The sequence below is a fragment of the Mustela erminea genome, chromosome 15, assembly GCF_009829155.1.
Source record: "Mustela erminea isolate mMusErm1 chromosome 15, mMusErm1.Pri, whole genome shotgun sequence".
Lineage (NCBI taxonomy): Eukaryota > Metazoa > Chordata > Mammalia > Carnivora > Mustelidae > Mustela > Mustela erminea.
In genome coordinates, this window is record NC_045628.1 from 86111166 (window position 1) to 86132877 (window position 21712).

The window sequence follows — 21712 nt, forward strand, 5'->3', positions numbered from 1 at the left end:
CTCTGCCTTCGGCTCAGGTCATGATCCCAGTGTCTCGGGATCGAGCCCCGGGATCGAGCCCCGCATTGGGCTCTCTGCTCTGCTGGGATCCTGCTTCCTCCTCTCTCTCTGCCTGCCTCTCTGCCTACTTGTGAAAAAGTTGACTTTATCAGTCAGCTGTTTTATCATTTCTGGATTTGGGGTTGTAAATGATATAAAAGAATTCTCCAGTATTTTCCTAAAGAACTTCTGTGGTTTCAGTTGAGGTATGGGGTGAATCCTACATCCAGCTTGTTTTTTTCTACCATAGGTCTACATTACTGTATGTGGAACCACTGAGTTTAGATGCTCCCCCTTTTTTTTTTCTTTCACATAATCCCAATGTATACCCATACCGTATTTTGGAGCTTCCATTGTTTCATTGATTTTACTGTCAGTTAATATACAGGTACCACACTGTTCTTTAACATATACTTTAATGGCAATAGGTCATACCTGTGGTTGGATGGGGTGAGGGGGAAGGAATTGGTTTTGTTTTGTTTTGTTTTTGCCATATTAAGGTTGAGTTGTCAGTGAAAAGCCTAATGGAAAACCTCAAAAGTAAACTAGAGAAAAAAAGTACATCCCTTCCCACATAGGTTGAATTTCAGAACAAAATCCCGCTACAAAGTGTCAACCAGTGAGATTTTGAAGCAAAAGTTAAAAACACAATATAGGGGCACCTGGGTGGCTCAGTGAGTTAAAGCCTCTCCCTTCAGCTCAGGTCATGATCCCAGAGTCCCAGGTTCTAGCTCCGCATCCGGCTCTCTGCTCAGCGGGAAGCATGCTTCCCTTCCTCTCTCTCTGCCTAGTTGTGATCTCTGTCAAATAGATAAATAAAAATTAAAAAAATATATATACATATTTGTTTTTCACATAAAAGATATTCACGTGGAATTCCGTCCCAAATGGGGTCCTTTGTTTTAGATGTCAGTTGATGTCAAAGGTCAAGCAATAGCCTTCATTTTACAGTTTGAAGTTGGGCTTTGGGTATGTCCGCGTGCCCAGCGCCCACAGCAATACAGACAGAAAACCACCAGCGATTGGCAGTCTGTCCCGGCAGGCTCTAGACCTTTGGGAGATTTCCGGGAATAGGAGTTCCCGCCCCCTCGAGAGGCCCGGATGTAGCCGGTGCCAGTTTGAGGGAAGGGGATCCTTCAAGCCGGGACTCGCGCAGCCGCAGTCAGAATTTCTGGAGGCAGGGCGAGCCCGGCGGATATGAAACTGTTAAATGGGGAGGCAGACGGCAGGCTGAAGTAAGTGATGTATACAGAAAGGAGAAAGCGCTTGTCGGTGTTTCCCATATGGTCTATCGGTAAGGATTCTTGGTTTTCACCCAGGCGGCCCCGGTTCGACTCCCACGATGGGAAGGTAACTGGCTTAATTTTGTGGCGGCCAGAATTTTGTATTTTCCTCCTAGGTCACATTGGGCGTTTCTTTCCATTTAAGCCTGAGAAATTGGGGGCCCGGGGAGCTCTGGGACCTATCATTCTGTGTTTTGAACGAAGTGTTAATTGTCACCACATCATGAACTATTTTTTCTATGGGTAATTTATTAACTATATAAGATACCATATACATTATAGGTGCAAATACCATTATATTTATATATTTATATATTGAGTATATATTTATATAATGGTGCAAAAACAAACCATTATATTTATATACCATTATATTTATATATATTTATGTATTTATATATTAACAATTTATTGTTAATCTTCATGGAGGGCGACCACTGCCTAGTCTTTCCACACACCTCTGGGTAGTGAAACCCTCCAGGAGAAAGGAAGAAATGAGTGGAGTCAAGACACTTGCAACTTTTGCTCCAGAGCCAGTCCAGAGGCTGGGCTGCAACAAGCGGAGCAGTCTCTGGAGGGGCATAGGATGAAGTGCCTGAATGGACAGGAGAGGGCCAGTTGGAAGAAGTCTCCAGCAATTTAATTTTCTCTGGTCTTGCGGCTGCTTTGTTTGCCTTCTAGTCCAGTGGTTAGGGTTCTTAAGCAAACCGGTTTGCCTTCTACCCGTTATGGAAATTACTTAAATTTTTTAAAGACTCTCTCTCCCCCCAAAACTTGCACACTTCCAGTCAAAAGGAGAGCCAAACGTACACACATGAGTCACTAAGTGCCTTTGTCAGTTTCCCACCCCCTTCCTCTGGTCTGGTTCACTTACTCAACCAAGGGAGGTTATGGGCAGGGCTGAGGTCCTGCCTTCAGAAGTGGACCTCTACACTTATTTACTCACTCATACATTTTGGGTGGGGGGGATTATTTCTGTGATCCTATTAATTTAAAATAGGTTAAAATAGGATACAGTGGAGCTTGGAAGTCATCACTAGTTCTCACAAGAAAACTGTCTAAAATTTAACAACTCTTCTTAGGTCCATCAGAAAATTGAAGTCATAGACAAACGATAAGTGACTCTTAATCTCACAAAACAAACTGAGGGTTGCTGGGGGAAGGAGGGTTGGGAGAAGGGGGGTGGGGTTATAGACATTGGGGAGGGTATGTGCTTTGGTGAGTGCTGTGAAGTGTGTAAACCTGGGGATTCACAGACCTGTACCCCTGTACCCCTGGGGATAAAAATATATTATATGTTTATAAAAAATTAAAAATTTAAAATAAAAAAAAAAGAAAATTGAAGTCGTGGGGCAAATTGCTGCCTTGAAAATTGGGGAGAAGAATGAATACAGAGAATCATAGTATACCAGGCTCAGAAGCTGCTGCTGGAGCCAGTAACTGTTAAGAAAACTTAAAGGCTAATTGATCCTGATGAGAGAAAAAACTCTCTAAAGGCCTGATATATAAGGGAAGCTTATTTTCTTTTATTTTGACATGTTTAATATTTATTGTTCTTTTGCAGAAAAAGAATCATGGTAGTTGCTACCATGATGGCTTAATTCAGACAAAAATAACTAAGAGACATCAATTGATTACCATAGCAGTTTTAACAGAACCATTTTCTAGAAAGTACTGATCTAGTCACATGAACCCAAAATAGGTGATATACGAGAACAGTATAAACGTTTTGTATAATGCACTTTTAGTTCTTCATGGTTTGGAATAAAGCAAATATAACTTGGCTCTGATGTAGACAATTATTGATATAATTTTCAAGTTTTTCGATGTGGGGAAGTCACTGTCAACATGGAGCCCATAACACTCCCTGGGCAGGTTCAGACTCAACTCACACCTTACAAACAGATTAGAAATAGCCAGTCAGAGAAACGCCAGTTTTCCTCAAATAAAAACTGAAAAACAAAAAACAAAAAACACCAAAGCTTTTGGCAGTTAGAACAGTTTCCAACTCCATTTGGGATCCAGGCATGGATCCAATGGCCATCAGCCTCAGAGTCAGAGCCTTCAGGAAAACTGGAAGTAATTCTTCAGAGATGGGAAAGTCAAAAGGTTTTCTACCTGAGCTGCACCATGGTCATCACAACCTCACCTCTGCTCTTGACTCCTCACCCAGGACAGAGAGAAATAGGCAGATTCACCAGAGGACTGGGACATTCTCATTTATAAACTAAGGAAATGAGACTCCAAGCAGAGCATATACAGATTTTGTGAAAGAATAAAGCCCTTGAGTATGACATTGGTTAAAGGCAAAAGAAGAGAAGATTTCTATCTGCAGTAACATCTTTAATTTTTCTCAAGGGGAAGCCATTTTAGATGTCTAAGTTAGCATGACTGTATAAACTTTTTTTCTAAACCAAAAGCCTGATTAATGGCCTACCAAGCCATAAAGGAAAACCATCTTATCCTTGAGGTGTCAGTGAATACTCCTACTTCTTGCATTTCTTAACATGAAAACTTGTGATTCCTGCCTATATGTTAATCTGTAATCTTTTGACCTTTTACAAGATGTAAAAAAAAAATCTTTGACCTGTTATTTCCTGTGAAGAGTGTTTTTCCCAGACAGGTGTCCTAACCTGGGATGGAATAAAACTTTTTCTTTTAGAGTGTCTAAAAGTTTTATTCATTTTGTATTGACAACCCTCACATTTTTGTGGGTTCTACCTCCAGAGGAACCCTACTAGGTTCTTAGGGTCAAGACTGGAGAACAATCTCCTTTGCTTCTGGCAAGAGGAGGGAAAAGTACCACTTTGAAATATGCCAGAGCACCCATTTCTCCTTAACAAAGGCTTATTCTCAGAGAAACTATTTTACTAGACCCCACTCAACCTGAGGGAAGAGAAATACCCAGCCCTCTCTACCCTTCCTGAGTCACATAAAGGGAGAAAAAAAGCAGGGAAGAGCTTTTGAAGATTATAGCCTCAGGGCAGAAGTTCAGTAAAAGACTACAGGATTATACAGTACTTCCCCTGCTCCCAAATATTATCACCAACTCTGGTTTCTCTTCAGATCGCATAAATCTTTCGCCTTTTACCAAATATTATCACCACATCCGTAAGGTTCTTGTTACGATATATATAATATATAAAACAACTGAAAGAACTGCAGGGCTCAGAATCTATGTAAGAAATCTGATGGGAAACCCAAACACAGCAGAGAAGACAAATAAGAACACTGGAGGAAATTTTAGTCTTTGATACCTATAGCCATAGCAGACAATAAACAGAGAGTGATTCTTAGGAGGATAAATATAAAATCTCACACTAAAACCCTGCATAGCTTAGTTCCTTTTTCCTGATACATCATGTCTATCTTTTTTTTTTTTAAGATTTTATTCAACAAAAAAGGGAGAGAGCAAGCATAAGCAGGGGGAGCAGCAGAGGGAGTTGGAGAAGCAGTCTTCCCACTGAGCAGGGAGCCTGATACAGGGCTCAATCCCAGGACCCTGGAATCATGACCTGAGTCAAAGGCAGATGGTTTCCTAGGATCATGACCTGAGCCAAAGGCAAATGCTTAACCAACTGAGCCACCCAGGTACTCATCGTGTCTACCTTTCAATAAAAACTTAAAAGTTGGAGGGTAAAGCATGTCTATAGTTGAGAATATCTATCAGCCCATGTCCTATTTGCAGGGTTTTGGAAGTCCCACAGCCTCCCTTCATTTTCTTCTATCTCTGTTCCTTGGAGTTCAGGTTGCCAATAGTTTTCCTGGTATAACATTCTCAGTAACCTTGTCAACCTTCTGTGCAGTCGTGGGGTTTCAGTTCTCAGACAAGAGCATCTTCTATTGATCTATCCTGAATAACCCCATATCCATTCTTGTTTCTGCTGGGATGGCCAGTTGGATCCATGAGTTGGGACCAACCTCTTTAGTGAAAGATTGTCCAGCCACACCCTTGGGTCCTTTTTTCAGAGCACACTTCCCAACAGTGAATTTCTTAATATTTGAATCCTTTGTAATCTGGATAACTTGAGAACCACCCAAATCATCAAGAGCTGGCTCCTTTTTGCTTAATTGCCCTTTTCTTAATTTACTTCTTCCTTTTGCTTTTTACTGTAAGCATCAAGGATAATCAGTGCCTACAACACTTTACTTAGAAATCCCTTCAGCTAAATATCTAAGCTCGTTGCTTCTAAGTTCTGAGGCCAGAAGTCTAAAATCAAGCTGTTGCTAGAGCCATACATCCTCTGAAGTCTCTGGGAAAAAATCCCTTGCTTCCTCCTAGCTTCTGGTGGCTCCTGGAAATCCTTGGCATTCCTTATGTTGTAGATGCATTGTTCAATTTCTGCCTCCCGTCTTCATATGGCCTTCTTCCGTGTGTCCTCTTCTCTTCCTATAAAGACGATCAGATATAGGCCTTAGGCAACAGTATTTGAATATGGGCCTATTCTAATTTAGTATGACATCATCTTAACTTAATTGCATCTTCAAAGATCCTATTTACAAATAAGATCATACACTGAGGGTGTCTGGGTGGCTCAGTTGGTTAAAGCGACTGCCTTTGGCTCAAGTCATGATCCCAGAGTCCCAGAATCGAGTCCTGCATCAGGCTCCCTGCTCAGCAAGGAATCTGTTTTTCCCTCTGATCTTCTCCCCTCTCGTGCTCTCTCTCACTGTCTCTCTCTCAAATAAATAAATAAATAAATAAACTCTTAAAAAAAAAGATCATACACTGAGGTTGCAGGTGGACATGAATTTGGGGGAAGACACTATTTACCCCATTACTGAGCAAATATTAGAACAAATTATAAGACCGGTGGATTCTTTTAATATAGTTGTTATAAATGCTATCTTGACTCAGTTTTGAGGCTCTGGCTAGAGGCTAGTCAATTCCCTTTTTTGAGTAGCTAATTAAATCCACACCCAACCACTTTCTTTATCAGGCTATCACACTATGTGTTGCTATATATATCTGTCCTAATCACCCCAGGGCTAGATACCAAATGACCGGGAGGAAGCCCCTGTGCTCCTGAGCCTGCTGAAGTGATTCAAACTAGCCAATCCTAACCCTGGTTACCCTGGCTAATCCATCATTCCCAAGGAAATCATGAAATCTTTGGTGTACAGGTTCCTCTTCACTCTCTGCCCCTTGACCTCACGTTTGGTCATTCTTTGTCCCCCAGTGCCACCTTCTTGTCCCCACGTGATGTGTACTCCTCTTGAGAACTTTGAATTATCTATTCAGAGGCAGTTGTCTCCTGGCCTTACCACACCTAAATAATAATAGTAGTAGTAGTAATAATGATAATAATAATAATAAAAACCTGATAAGGCCAAAACAATTGAACCAGCAAAGCCAGATGATTTGGCTCCAGACCAAATGACATTTCACTAGATTTTTCTGACTTACAGCTTCTTCCAGACAGTAGTGGCTACTTGCACAGGCATGCCACTGGCTGGCATGTTGGTGCTGTGGGCCATAGCTGCTTTTTGTTGCCTCTACCAGATGTTGCTGTGAATCTACTCCACAAACTGTGAAATTTGTGAACAGTACTCCCTTATGTCCTCTCTGAGTCAAGTGTCCAGGGCAGAGCACCTGGGGGCAACTCAAATTAATTGGTTACTTCTGACTGTTAAAAGTTTCCTCTGAAAGAAGTGAGGTATGATCCCATCCAAGTGGCAAGGGGATGGGTCTGAGTAGCCTACTGGTCAGCAAGTGGTAGGGCCAATGAAGTCATTATATCCTATTACAGAGTAATTTTATTTGGCCTATTCTACACTACAGTAGGAGACTTCTCTCTCTCAAGCCATTCATAGGGTCATTGTGAGGGTATCTTAGTGACCGTGGCACCCACAGGTCTTGTGATAAAGGAAATGATTGTTATGGTATTGTTTGTCTAACTGCCTAACTCAGAAGGGTAGGAGGGCCATATGGATGGAAACTAGTAGCACAAAGCTTAATGAAAAGAGAAAATTTGGGGGACACTATTCTTAGCCTAAGACCCCTGAGGAAGTCATGACATTGTTTCAGGAGTGTAAAACTCTGGGCAACACCCATGGGCCTTTCTGAATACTGCTGCTCACCAGCACACCAAGGGCCTTATGCTCAAAACCTGGATCCTCAAAGTACTGATAAGGCCACTGTTCTCATGGAAGTGGATGTGGACACCTCAGAGGTCAATTGAGACATCAAGGAGAGGGAGGCCACGGCCTACAGATGGGACCATTTGGGACCACTAAGTCCTTTGGTAAATACTCAAAGGTCAAAATAGTTTGAGACAGATAGGAGACTAAAACAAAAACTAAAATTTTTACCTGCCTAGACATATAAGTCATTTTCAAAGAGTTTACCAAAAAGACAATGAAAAAGAATTGGTACTTCAAACCAAGAGCTAACTGTACTATCCCAAGAAGAGGCTGTTATATAGCTCTCTAAGTACAAGCCATAATCTTTGGGAGGTGTATTTGGATGGCTTGGATGGCTTGGAAGGAGAAAGTGCCACCTAATGGGGGCTCCTCCCTTTCCCCTGCTTTTGCTGTAACCACTTAGAAGGTACACACATAGTATTATTAGCCAGAGACAGAAACTAGAAATTGTGGATTCTGGCAGCTCAAGACTAAGACAAATAAATATGCAGGGTGGAAAATAAAAAATAAATAAAGTGTATAAATTTAATTTGACTCTACTGTAAGTGGAAAATTTCCTAAAAGAATTCATATAACAAAAATCAAAAGGGGCGCTGATTGGCTTTTGTCCCTCAACAATATAGGTTCTAAATTAACTTTAACATCTGCTTAAAATGCAGCAACTGACAAAGCTTCATGATCTTAATCAACGCTTGGGCTCAAATTACAGTGATACCTGGGGATTGTACCCCCTATAGTCTATTTTATAGTTAGTTACTTTTCTAAGAAAAGTTAGTGACTTTTCGAAGAAAATAGAGAAAAATAAGTATGCCTTATTTTAACTATAGCCTTCCAATAAATTTCCCATAATCATAGTACTTATTGCTCTAAAATATCCTAGATTGGACACAGATCCTCTAACACAATGAGGAGTCAATTAAAATTAAATTAAGTTTTTGGCATTTACAAATTGACAGGATAATAGACCTCCATAGACCTCCAGTTAATATGGCCCAATGTATGTTAGAACAGGGCCTTTACAGAGTGAAACTATTATAAAAGACCTAATTAATAAAGGAGTGATTATCTCCACTGATTCTTTAACAGCTCAGTTTTGTCTGATTTTAAACTTAAAAAAAAGCATGGGTGACTTGGGATTGATTACTGCAACCCTAATTTTGTGGTCTCATCCAGTAATTGTTTTATCCCTAGTGCACAGTATTATTAAAGTTGCTGACTCCATCCAATCAACTTGGTAAATATTTCACTATTACAGATTTATCTAATATGTTCTGCTCAGTGCCAATTTCAACAGCTTCTCAGCTGCAGTTTGCCTCACCTCCAAAGGAATACAATATACTCTCTCCAGGCTGCCCATGGAGTTCCTCACAGCTTTACTATCACACATAATCCATAACCTTTACAGACAGGATCTTAACTATATTGCCTTTCTCCACAAATACCCATATGACATTATGTTGATGACCATCCTCCAAGGATACTCATTGGACACATTCATTAAGGGTAATTAAAGATATATAAGTCTCTTTTGAGTTATGGTGGCAAGATATTCCTCATTTATCATTTTAATCTCACTGAAGCTGCAACTTACAAATCAGCCTATTTTAAATGGGATTCCTCCAACAAATATTCTAGAATCTGTCCAAGTTAAAATCAACGGCACTTCCATTAGTGCCCTCGGAGACTCCTTCATTGGAGAGGTTTGACTCCTTTTCTCATGGCCCCTGGGGTCTCTGGACCACATATAATAAGTTGCCCCAAATCCTCTGGTGCAAAAGGATGGTCCCCTTGGCCCTGGGATAAACTCTATTAAGATGAAAACTGCTGGCTACATACTGGGATTTCCTAGAAATAAGGGCTTTAACAGACCTTGAGCCTGTGGCCATCCATACTCAGCTGCCCATTTATGCCTTGGATCATAGAAACAGTATACCAGGCTCAACATGGCTATACAGGTGTCCTAAAGACAGGATGGAGGCAATCCTGGGCATATTCCACCACAGAAAGGGGTGGCCTTCCCTGTCCTTAGTCCTTTGCCAGATGCCACAGTGCAGAGGAGATCACCCTTCCTCAAGATCACTTGGCTACCCAGTGAATCCCTTTAAATAAACTGAGTGAGCAGAAATGGAAATACACAGACTCTATGGACAGCATTGCCACCATTGAGCTCAATGGAATGTTACTGCCTTTCATCCTGTAGCCAAGAGGTCTCTGATAGTAGATGCATCAGGGATCAATGCAAATTGATCAAATTTAAGGCAGTCATCTTAACACTAGATTGGATCCTCTGGCCATCAAATGGTCCCATCTGCACATTCTTTACAAACTTTTGGATCATTGCTGAAAGCTGTCCCCTTCCGGGTAAGAACTTTGGAATCTCTTGTCTCACATACACCAAAATATAAATAAAAATCTACATATGTTGAGACCACAATTCAAAGCCTTGCCAGGATGTTCTTTATTCTCTTCAGAGTTACAGACATTTCCCAAGGTACAAATTTCCCTTCTCAAAATACACAGTGCTGGGCTCTTAATAAAGGTATTTAGTGCAAGTTTTATGTCCTTGATAGTTCCCAGATAGTTTAATTGAGAGACATATGGTCTCCTCAACTCCTTTTTCAAATTCCAGTCTGACTAATGAATCTCTTCTTGCCCCAGGCTTTAATACCAATTTCACAACCGTACTTATTAATATTATGTGTCAACTTGGCTGGACCAGAGAATGCCCAGATATTTGGTCAAACATTATTCTAGATGCTTCTGTAAGGGCATTTTTGGATGGGGTTAACGAATTAGTAGACTTTGAGTAAAGCAGATTGACCTCTCTGATATAGGTGCATGGGCCTCATCCAATCAGTTGAAGGTCTTAGTAGAACAAAGAGACTAGCCTCCTTTGAGCAAGAGAAAATTCTCTAGCAGACTGCTTTCCAATTTCATCTGTAATATCAGTCCTTTCTGGTTATACAACACACTGCCTTTAGACTGTAACAGCAGCAATGTTTCTCCTGGTTTGCAGCCTACTAGCTCATCAGGCAGATGTTGGATTTGCTAGACTGCATCTCTGAAAAATCCTGACTGATAAACCAACTTTAAAAAACTTACCCATTACAGCCATCGAAACCCGAACCAAACAAAAACAAACAAAAAAACAAACACCTCAAAAAACCCCTGAAATCTTACTATTTGCAATGACATGGATGGAACTAGATGGTATTACGCTAAGTGAAATAAGTCAATCAGAGAAAGATAATTATATGATTTCACTGCTATGTAGAATTTAAGAAATAAGGCAGAGGATCATAGGGGAAGAGAGGAAAAAATGAAACAAGATGAAACCAGAGAAGGAGAGAAAACATGAAAGACTCAATCTTAGGAAACAAACTGAGGTTTGCTGGAGGGGTTGGGGGGGATGAGGTGGCTGGGTAATGGACATAAGGGAGAGTATGTGCTATGGTGAGTGCTGTGTGTTCTGTAAGACTGATGAATCACAGACTGGTGGCCCTGAAACAAATAATACATTTTATGTTAATAAAAAATTAATTAAAAAGCAACAACCCCCACAAAAAACTTTACAATTATTCTTTCATATACTTTAAGAGGGTTATGTTTTTCCTCCGTGTATATAAAAAGCCCATAATATGGCTCTCCCTATTTCTCTAAACTTTTAATTTCATCTTCATCCCCTAAGATCTGGAGTCCTGACTGAAGGTGCACACTCCTGAGACTCATTAACCATTGATTGTCCTGCGGGCCACGAAGTAGCCATCTGATATAGGACTCATTTGAGCCTAAACTTATACCACTCAAGTAACCCTAAATCCCCTACACAACAAAAATAAAGTCTTCCTGAATATTACAACTAAATAGTTGTAAGAAGTACATAATTAAACTGGACTCTCCGTCTGATCCCCTTTAGGAAATTGAAATTATTTCTCGAGGGCCAGTCCTATAGACAATGTGAACTACCAAAAAAGGTCGGTCGAAAATTCCTCTAATAATAAATAAATATAAATAAATAAATAAATATCACAGTTAGAGATAAAAATAAAATCAACACCATACCCCATAGTGATATATTCCATAGGAAAACCAATATCAGACAACAAAAGCTCATTCACTGCAGCTGCACAAAATTCTGTTAACTATTGTCTTATTACTATCAAAAGAAATGAAATCTTGCCATTTGCGATGACATGGATGGAACTAGAGGGTATTATGCTTAGCAAAATAAGTCAACCAGAGAAAGACACTATCATATGATCTCCCTGATATGAGGAAATGGAGGTGCAATGTGGGGGGTTTTGGGGACAGGAAAAGAGTAAATGAAACAAGATGGGATCGGGAGGGAGAAAAACCATAACAGACTCTTAATCTCACAAAACAAACAGAGTTGCGGGGGGGGGGAGGGTAGGGAGAGGGTGGTGGGGTTATGAACATTGGGGAGGGTATGTGCTGTGGTGAGTGCTGTGAAGTGTGTAAACCTGGCGATTCACAGACCTGTACCCCTGGGGCTAATAATACATTATATGTTAATTAAAAAAAGAAGAAGAAGAAGAAGACTACTATAAATCAAATGCTATGGTTTTCAGCAAAGTGTGTGTAATCAGGCATATTTTATTAAAGTAACCATGTAAAATGATGGTTGAAAATTGGAATAACAGAAAACATAAAAATCAGAGATTTTAAAAAGAGATATGGGACAGTGTAGAGAATATAGTCAATGATATTATAATAGTGTTATATGGTGACAGATGGTGGCTATATTTGTAGTGATCATAGAATAATGTATGGAGATACTGAAAACCTGAAACCAATGTAACACTGAATATCAACTATACTCAAATAAAAAAAGAGTAAAAATAAAACATTTTAATTTAAAAAGATAAAAAGAGGGACAAGAATTTGAAAAGTGAATTTCAAAAAGAGTAAAGATGAGGCTAAGACATACTCTGAACCTTGAGGAAAACACCATTTTGAAAATTCTTCCCATTTTGAGAAAACTCAAATGAATCAATACCATAAAAGAACCCATTTTAACTGAGAGATGTAATGAATGCTCAAGAAATAATTTTATGACAGGATAATTCTTCCCTATGAAACAGCATACAGAAACCAGGGGAAACACCTGGAAGCAAAATAAACTATACTGAAAATAAGAATTAGGAAAAAGATAAATGATGAAAGATAAGAAAATTAGACCTGCGACAGAGACCTAGTGAAGAGAATTTTTAGCTTGTGGTTTAATGTTTTTGAGGATAATCTAGAGTTCATAACTGCCTTGAGGCAGGCTGGTTGTAGGCAGTTTAGGCAGACCCCTAAGACAGGCCTACTTTGGGCAGGTGGTGTTGGAGGAGGCCGTTGGGCTGGACAAAGACAAATCCAACCATTTGACTAAAGTGTCTGTGAAGATGTTGAAGTCAGATGCAACAGAGAAAGACCTGTCAAACCTAATCTCAGAAATGGAGATGATGAAGATGATTGGACAGCACAAGGACACCATCAACCTGCTGGGTCCTGCACACAGGACGGTCCTTCGTACACTCTCATGGAATATGCCTCCAAAGACAACATACAGGAGTACCTGCAGGCCCAGAGGCCTCCTGACCTGGAGTACTGTTACAATATCAGCCACAATGCAGCAGAGCAACTCTCCAAGGACCTGGTATCCTGTGCCTATCAGGTAGCCTGAGGCATGGAGTACCTTGCCTCCAAGAAGTGCATACACCAAGACCTGGCCACCAGGGAAGTGCTGGTGACAAAGGACAACATGATGAAGATCTCAGACTTCAGCCTTGCCAGAGATATCACCACATCAGTTACTATAAAAAGACAACCAACAGTGGACTGCCTGTGAAGTGGATGGTCCCTAAGGCCATGTTTCAGCAGATCTACATCCACCAGAGTGACTTCTGGTCTTTTGGGGTGATCCTGTGCAAAATCTTCACTCTGGAAGCCTCCCATATCCTGGAGTGCCTGTGGAGGTGGTTTTCAAGCTGCTGAAGGAGTCATTTGATGGATAAGCCAATAAGTGCACCAGAGAGTTATACACAATAATGAGGGGTGGCTGGCATGTGGTACCTTCAAGCTGCTGGTAGAAGACCTGGATCATACTGTGGCCTTGACCTCCAACCAGGAGTACCCGGACCTGTCCTTGGCCCTGGAACAATACTGTCTATGCATTCCCAACACCCAAAGCTCCACCTGCTCCTCAGAGAAGAATTCCACCTTCTCTCATGTGCCGTTGCCCAGGGAGGCCTATCTGCCCTGACACCCAGCCCAGCTTGCCAATGGTGGACTCAAATGACTAGTATCCCTATTACTCCTGTCCAGATTCCGTCATAAGCTGTAACCCTTACCCCCCACCCTCCCTGCAAGACTCACTGCCTTCTCCTTTGTCCCTTTCCTACTGGCAGGAGCCAGCTGCCTACCTGAGGCCTTCACCCCTTGAATTTCACCTCTCTTCCCCTTCCTCTTCCTCCTCCTTACAACCTGCTCATGAAAGAAAGGCACAGAGAGGCAGGTACTTGCTCGTGGCTACTTCCTTCCCTCCCATATGTTGGACCAAGACCCCTCCCTGTCATCTGGTACTGCCTGGACGTCGAGGGAGTGGGAGATGAGGCATGCCAGTGAAAGCTGTCGGAGCTTTCCTGTTTTGGTTTTGTCTGCTTAGCATAACATGTAAGACTGAGTTCTGGTGGCAGGGACCTAGTCCTTGGGGCTATAGCACTAGTGAGGGGAGGTCAACTGCTCTGGGCCTTGGCTAAGAGCAACCCCTGCTCCAGAGATATGGTGCCAAGGGCTTATTAATTTTGATACTAATTTGCTTTGCTGACCAAATACCTGGTATCAAAAGATGGGAAGGCAAAGACTGGAAGCAGTGTTGTGACCATGGGGTCCAGCCCCAAACTATGAAGAAAACACAAACTGTATAAATCTGAGTAAGTATATATTTACACACCTTTTTAAATAGGTTGTTATCAAAGATTTAATCAATGGGCAATATGCTCCTCGTGGCTGGGAAGCATCAGTTGCCATATATTAAAAACAAAGAAAAGAGGTGTCTGGGTGGCTTCCTCCATAAGTGTCCCTTCTTTTCAGGTCATGATCCCAGGGTCCTGGGATGGAGCCCCACATCAGGCTCTCTGCTCAGTGGGAAACCTGCTTCTCCTTTTCCCTCTGCCCTGCTTATAGTTCCTCTTCCTGTCTTTCTGTCTGTCAAATAAATAAAATATTAAAAAAAACAAGAAAGAAACAAAATGTTTTTGAAAGGTCTATTTTTTTTTTAATTTTCTAGGGGTGCCTGGATGACTCAGTTGTTTAAGCAGATGTTTGCCTTTGGCTGAGGTCATGATTCCAGTGTACAGGGATCCAGCCCTGCATGGGACTACTTGCACCCCAAGGAGCTTGCTTCTTCCTCTCCCTTTGCACGTGATTCCCCCCGCTTGTGTCCTTCCTCTCTCTCTTTCTCTCTCTCTCTCTCTCTTGCTGTCAATAAATAAAATCTTTTACTAAATAAATAAATAAATAAATAAATTTCTAAACCTACTTTCAGTTTAGGTCCCTTAACAAAAATTGCTACTGCTTCATTTAAAAAAAAAAGATAATTTAGAAAGATGCTTCCAGAGCTAAAAAGCTGTTTTGTTTTTTTGTCAGGATTAAATATAGAAGTGCTTTAAAAAGTAAAAGAAAAAATATGCTATATTAACACTAATCACACTATAACTTTGGTGGTTATATCAAGATAATGAAAAGTGATTTTAAAGCAAATTTCATTATCAAACATAAAGATCACGTCAAAATTACAGAAGAGTAAAAGGATGAATTCATCTGGGAGTATAATAATTCTTGACTTTTAATACTTAATAACAGATTTGGGGATATATAGGGAAAAACTAAGAACAAAAGTCATAACTTCTACCTTAGAAGAGAAATGGAAAAAAATTTCAACACCTTTATTTTAAGATTATATAGACAAATGGTCATCAAATTGGTAAGATATGTAAGACTTGAACAAAATTATCAACTAACTAGATATGCTTGATATTACAGAACACTCCCAACAACCGCAGACTACATATATCTTAAGCCATGATTTTCTTTTCAAAGGTCAACATTGATAATCTTCTAGTCATACCTCCGTGTACCAGGAAAGAAGTAGCATATTTCTTGAAAGACACAGCTATCAAAGCTCCATTGAGAAACCGTAAAGATGGAGAAGGGATTTGCAAATTATATATCTGATAATGGACATCTACTCTGATTATTAAAAAATTAATAAAAATAAAAAACCTTACTAATAACCAAACAGAGTATCCAATTTTACATGTGAAGAAAATTATTGAAGAGACATGTCACCAAAAGGATATGGATGGCTTATAAGCACATGACAAATTTCTCAACATTTAGACATTAAAGAAATACAAATTAAAATCATAATGAGACATGCTTACATATCTATTAGAATGGCTAAAATTATAAAGGCTAATTGTAAGAATCCTTGAAATTTTATGGACATGTGAACTCTCAGTTACTAGCAGAAATTCTATCACACAGTAAGTTTCCAAATATAAAAGCCAGAGTTTTACAATGACTTCTAAGTTTTTACATGATCTAGCCACTCATTTAACCTCTGTGACCTCTTTCCCTGCTACTCTTCAGTCACTCACAGTGGCCTTGCTATTCCTCAGATATGCCAGGCACGATCCAACCTTATGGCCTTCAAGATAGCCAATTCCTTTGTCTGGAGTGACCTTATTGCTGATAGTTCTGGGCAAATTCATCACCTTTCCATACCTTTGTTCAATTGTCAGCTTCATTGTAACTACCCTGATATTTCTATTAAAAATTTTAACTCCCCATCCCCTGCCTAGCAACCTTGATTTTTCTCACCCTGATCTAATTTTTCTTTTTCCCCATTGTACTCATCATTTTTGAATGCACTATGCAATTTTTATTAAGGTTTATAGCTTTTAATTGTCTCACCCATTAAAATAAAAGTTCTACAAAGCCAAGTATTTCATTTACCAGTGTAGTCTGAAGTAATATCTGCCATATAATAGGTTCAATAGACAATTGGTAAATTTCAGAAAAAATTAATGTTGAGAGTATACTGAATTTCATAAGTCATTTCAATATTTTTTTCCAAAAAATAAACTATGTAAAACATACCTTAAATTTACTTTCAAAATATTTTATAGCATATAATGGACAATATACATAAGCCTTAAAGAAACAATCATATAAATAACCATTTCATACCTACTTAAAAATTGCATAATACCACACTCCTAGATCCTCTCTGAATGCTCTAAAATAACCCTTCAAAGGAAATACATTTTTAAAAATAACAGATTTTTTGTCAAATAATTTAATAAAAGTTTCATTCATCTATGTAGTTCATAATAAATGTTTTTAATAAGCATGAAATTATAACTCTGAAGTGTGCTAAAATGAAACCACCTGCTAAGGGTGAGAGAACAAAAATAAACATCATTTTTCCAAATAAGAGGAATTTATTACCTTTGAATCAAAGTATGTGGATTTGTTCAAACTGGCAATTAAGGAATATGGAAACACAAACCATAGAATGTCATATTTTAGATTTCTAAAAGACCTCAAAGTGAAGAGTATACATTTTTTAAATGCTACATAATGCTACATAATGACAAGATGACAGGTTGTGACAAATAGCATTTTAAAAGCTCTACTCATAATGGAACGGAAGGTGTCATTTCCCTATAATTTTATATATGTCATTAATTTACTATATGTGGATACAACATATTACCAAACAGATGTTCATCAAAGGCTAAATCATTTTTAATGGAACATAATATTTTGAACCTACATCTATTAATCATTTTTTCAATCTAACATAGTCTCGCTAAACAATTTATCAGTTGTCGACAAAATTAAAAAAAAATAGGATAAAAAGTCATGTTTGGAAAAGTAGATTTTCTTTGAAATTTGCATTTAAATGAAAATATTTGCTGATATTTTTAAAACTTTAAATGTAATTTTATATATATCTGACCTATCAGATGATATAAAATTTTTGGAGAAAATATGACATTTTTTTGATCTTGGTTGAAGGTATTAATAAAGAGCAACTGTTTGTATTATTTGTATTGTGAAATCTTAGTTAATAAACATGAATAACTGGTATAAAATGTGTTTTTTTTTAAATTTTATTTATTTACTTGACAGAGATCACAGGAAGGCAGAGAGGCAGGCAGAGAGAGAGGAATGGAAGCAGGCTCCCTGCTGAGAAGAGAGCCCACTGTGGGACTCAATCCCAGGAACCTGGAATCATGACCTGAGCCGAAGGCAGAGATTTTAACTCACTGAGCCACCCAGGCGCTCTAAAATATGTTTTTTTTTATATAGAATTGGAACTAGCTGGAACTGAATGCCTCCTTCAAAGTCAGCTCTGGAGAAATTATGCAAGTGTAATATAGAACTATTTCGGATATTAACCAAAAACAAAGAAATGATGATAAATTCCTTAAAAGACTCAAAATTGCTCTTGACTGGTATGTTTCAAGCTCTATTCCTGGTTTGAGGACAGTTTTTAACAGGCCTGGCACTGTAGAAATCAGCTGGATGTTTAGAGGCTATCAGAACAGTGCAAAAACCTTGAAGGGGTAAAGACTTGAAAATTCTTTTTTTTTTTTTTTTTAAAGATTTTATTTATTTATTTGACAGAGAGAAATCACAAGTAGATGGAGAGGCAGGCAGAGAGAGAGAGAGGGAAGCAGGCTCTCCGCTGAGCAGAGAGCCCGATGCGGGACTCAATCCCAGGACTCTGAGATCATGACCCGAGCCGAAGGCAGCGGCTTAACCCACCGAGCCACCCAGGCGCCCCAAGACTTGAAAATTCTTTAGAGAGATTAGCTCCCTAAGGCATTATTCCTCCACACATTTTCCTCCAAACAATTAAGGCTGATGGATGAGGGGCACCTGAGGGGCTCTCTCATCACGTGGGTGGTGGGTTAAGCCTCTGCCTTCATCTCAAGTCATGGTCTCTGGGTCCTGGGATCCAGCCCCACATCGGGCTCTGCTCAAAAGGAAGCCTGCTTCCCTCCCTGCTTGCCTGCCTCTCTGCTTACTTGTAATCTCTCTCTCTCTCTCTCTCTGTGCCCAATAAATAAATAAAATCTTTAAAAAAAGGCTGATGGATGATAAATTATGAAAACTGCTCCCTCCAAATGATGCTTCTTCATAAGGATTTCAGAATTTAAAATTGTAAGAATTTAAAATTGAAACTTGATCGTAGGATTTATCTTATAGAATAACATCAAGTGAAGGCAGTTATTATTAGTTCTGAAGTATTTGTGATTCTAAATTCTTGGCCTCATTAGTAAATTTATTTTTAAATTCTCCCATGGAGTGGTGATTGGCCTTCAGTTTTTCATTGATGTACATCATTGGGTCAAATGAGATGTGTGTGCCCAGAACTATATATAATCTTCTTTGTATTTCACTGGAGATGGCATTTCTGAGTTTTGTTCAATTGAATTTGGACAGATGTTTTAATAGTCACTTCTAGAGTTGGCCCTGGAGAATATCTTCCTTTTTTTTTTCTCTTCCCGATTCTCTGAAAAACCTTGACTAATTCACATTATCACAGTGATATCACAATTCAAGTTTTTCCAAACACTATAGCTGCAAAATAGAAGGAAGCTACTCAGAATGTAATGCTATTGTGAATGATTGAGAAAGAAAACATTATTATAATTAAGCTACCAGGTTTCAATGTATTTTATTGTTGCTTAGAAAATCCTAGCATACCCAGACTTTACAGAGATTTGATGATCCTAAGAGGAGCTGAACTCATGGACCAAAATAACTATGCACATAAAAAGTACAATTACTGACTGGAAGAGATTATGCTGAGTGAAATAAGTCAAGCAGAGAGAGTCAATTATCATATGGTTTCACTTATTTGTGGAGCATAACAAATAGCATGGAGGACATGGGGACTTAGAGTGGAGAAGGGAGTTGGGGGAAATTGGAAGGGGAGGTGAACCATGAGAGACTATGGACTCTGAAAAACAATCTGAGGGTTTTGAAGGGACGGGGGGTGGGAGGTTGGGGTACCAGGTGGTGGGTATTATAGAGGGCACGGATTGCATGGAGCACGGGGTGTGGTGCAAAAATAATGAATACTGTTATGCTGGAAATAAATTAAAAAAAAAAAAAGTACAATTACTTACCTAAAAAAGATGATGTGGTTAACTTTATATGGCAATCCAAGTGTTATTGGAACAGGAATTTAAAAAATAGCTTAGGGGCGCCTAGGTGGCTCAGTGGATTAAGCCACTGCCTTCAGCTCAGGTCATGATCTCAGGGTCCTGGGATCAAATACTGCATCAGGCTCTCTGCTCAGCAGGGAGTCTGCTTCTCTCTCTCTCTCTCTCTCTCCCTGCCCTCCGTCTACTTGTGATCTCTCTCTCTGTCAAATAAATAAATAAATAAAATCTTAAAAAAAAAAGAATGACTGTACTTTTAAAAAATAGCTTAAAAGGGGCACCTGGGTGGCTCAGTGGATTAAGCCACTGCCTTCAGCTCAGGTCATGATCTCAGGGTCCTGGGATCAAGCCCCACATCAGGCTTTCTGCTCAGCAGGTAGCCTGCTTCCCTTCCTCTCTCTCTGCCCGCCTCTCTGCCTACTTGTGATTTATCACTGTCAAATATATAAATAAAATATTTTTAAAAATAGCTTAAAAGTATATGATAAAATAATGATATACATATACAAAGAAAAGAAAGATACTATACTGTGAATATAAATTAAGTGAAAATTGTTGGAATAAAGAATACAATAAATGGAGACTAAGATGAATATAGCTGTAAAATGAATAAGTGAGTTGGGAAAAACAAACAAACAAATTAATGACTTCTGCCCAAATGCAGCAGAAGAGAAAAAAATAAAGAAAATATCTAAATAAGTACTGAGATAAATTTTGGAGAATTAAAGAAAGATAAAAGATACCAGACTTAAAATGATGCCAAACATGAGAAATCAGAAACAAAACAAAACAAAAACCACACACACAAAAAACCACTCATATAGGGTGCCTGGGTGGCTCAGTGGGTTAAGCCGCTGCCTTCGGCTCAGGTCATGATCTCAGGGTCCTGGGATGGAGTCCCGCATAGGGCTCTCTGCTCGGCGGGGAGACTGCTTCCTCCTCTCTCTCTCTCTGCCTGCCTCTCCAATTACTTGTGATTTCTCTCTGTCCAATAAATAAATAAAATCTTTAAAAAAAGAACCACTCATATATATTATGGTGAGTTTTAAGAATATCAAAAACAGAGAAGAGCATAAATGATGCCCAAGAGAAGAACAGATCACCTAAAATGTACAAGAATAATACTGACAGTAGAATTCTCAATAGTAATAGCATATAAAGGAGACATCTGGGTGTTTGTATAGATGGAAAAGATATTTGAAACTAGATATTATACATCAAGCCAAATTATTGATTAAATTTGAGAGCACAGTAAAAATACAATGAAGCATGTTAGGTCTTAGAACATTTATCACACAGAGACACACATTTTAGAAAACTTCTTTGGAGGACAGCTCAATTTAGATAGAGAAAACAGAATTATGTACTCAAAGGCACATTTTGAAGGAAGGATTGAATATAGTCTGCACTGCAAATATTCTTTAATCGTATGTTCTGAATTTCCTAAATTTAAGAAGTATTTGTTCAAATATTTATCTTTAAATAAACCCTAGGAGACTTTTTCTTGGATTCTGGAAAATCAGTCCATTTGGATACAAATCTTTTTGTCACTGATGGAAATTTTGATAGCCCTTAACTGTGGAATGTCTAATGTATGGTTACAGCAATTGTGATTTGCCAATACATGGGTGATGTGTGTGTGTTGTGTGTGTTTATTTTTATTTTTGATGGTTTTACTCTTCTATGAGATTTTTAAGTAGACATAATTTTAATAAATTATGATTTGTTGAAATTTATCTGAGGTTATATATAATAAAATGAATTTTGTGTGAACTGAAGAAGTGCATCTCCATTTTTTTTTTTAAGAGTAGACTGGTCTTTAAAAATTGTCAAAGAAGTACATTATATTCATTATTAAATTTGATAATATACAATAAAGTATTTATGGTCATATGGAACCATATCAAATTCTACTATTAATTCATATTAATAATTACCATAAGAGGAAAAAGGGATATTTTTCAAAATGAAAATTAGCGTATTTTTCAGAATATG

At 38.8% G+C, this 21712-nt stretch overlaps 1 pseudogene; it reads left to right on the top strand.

The window, feature by feature from the left end:
* Positions 1 to 1381: 1381 nt before the first annotated feature.
* Positions 1382 to 14635, top strand: LOC116574118 (annotated as a pseudogene).
* Positions 14636 to 21712: the final 7077 nt, after the last annotated feature.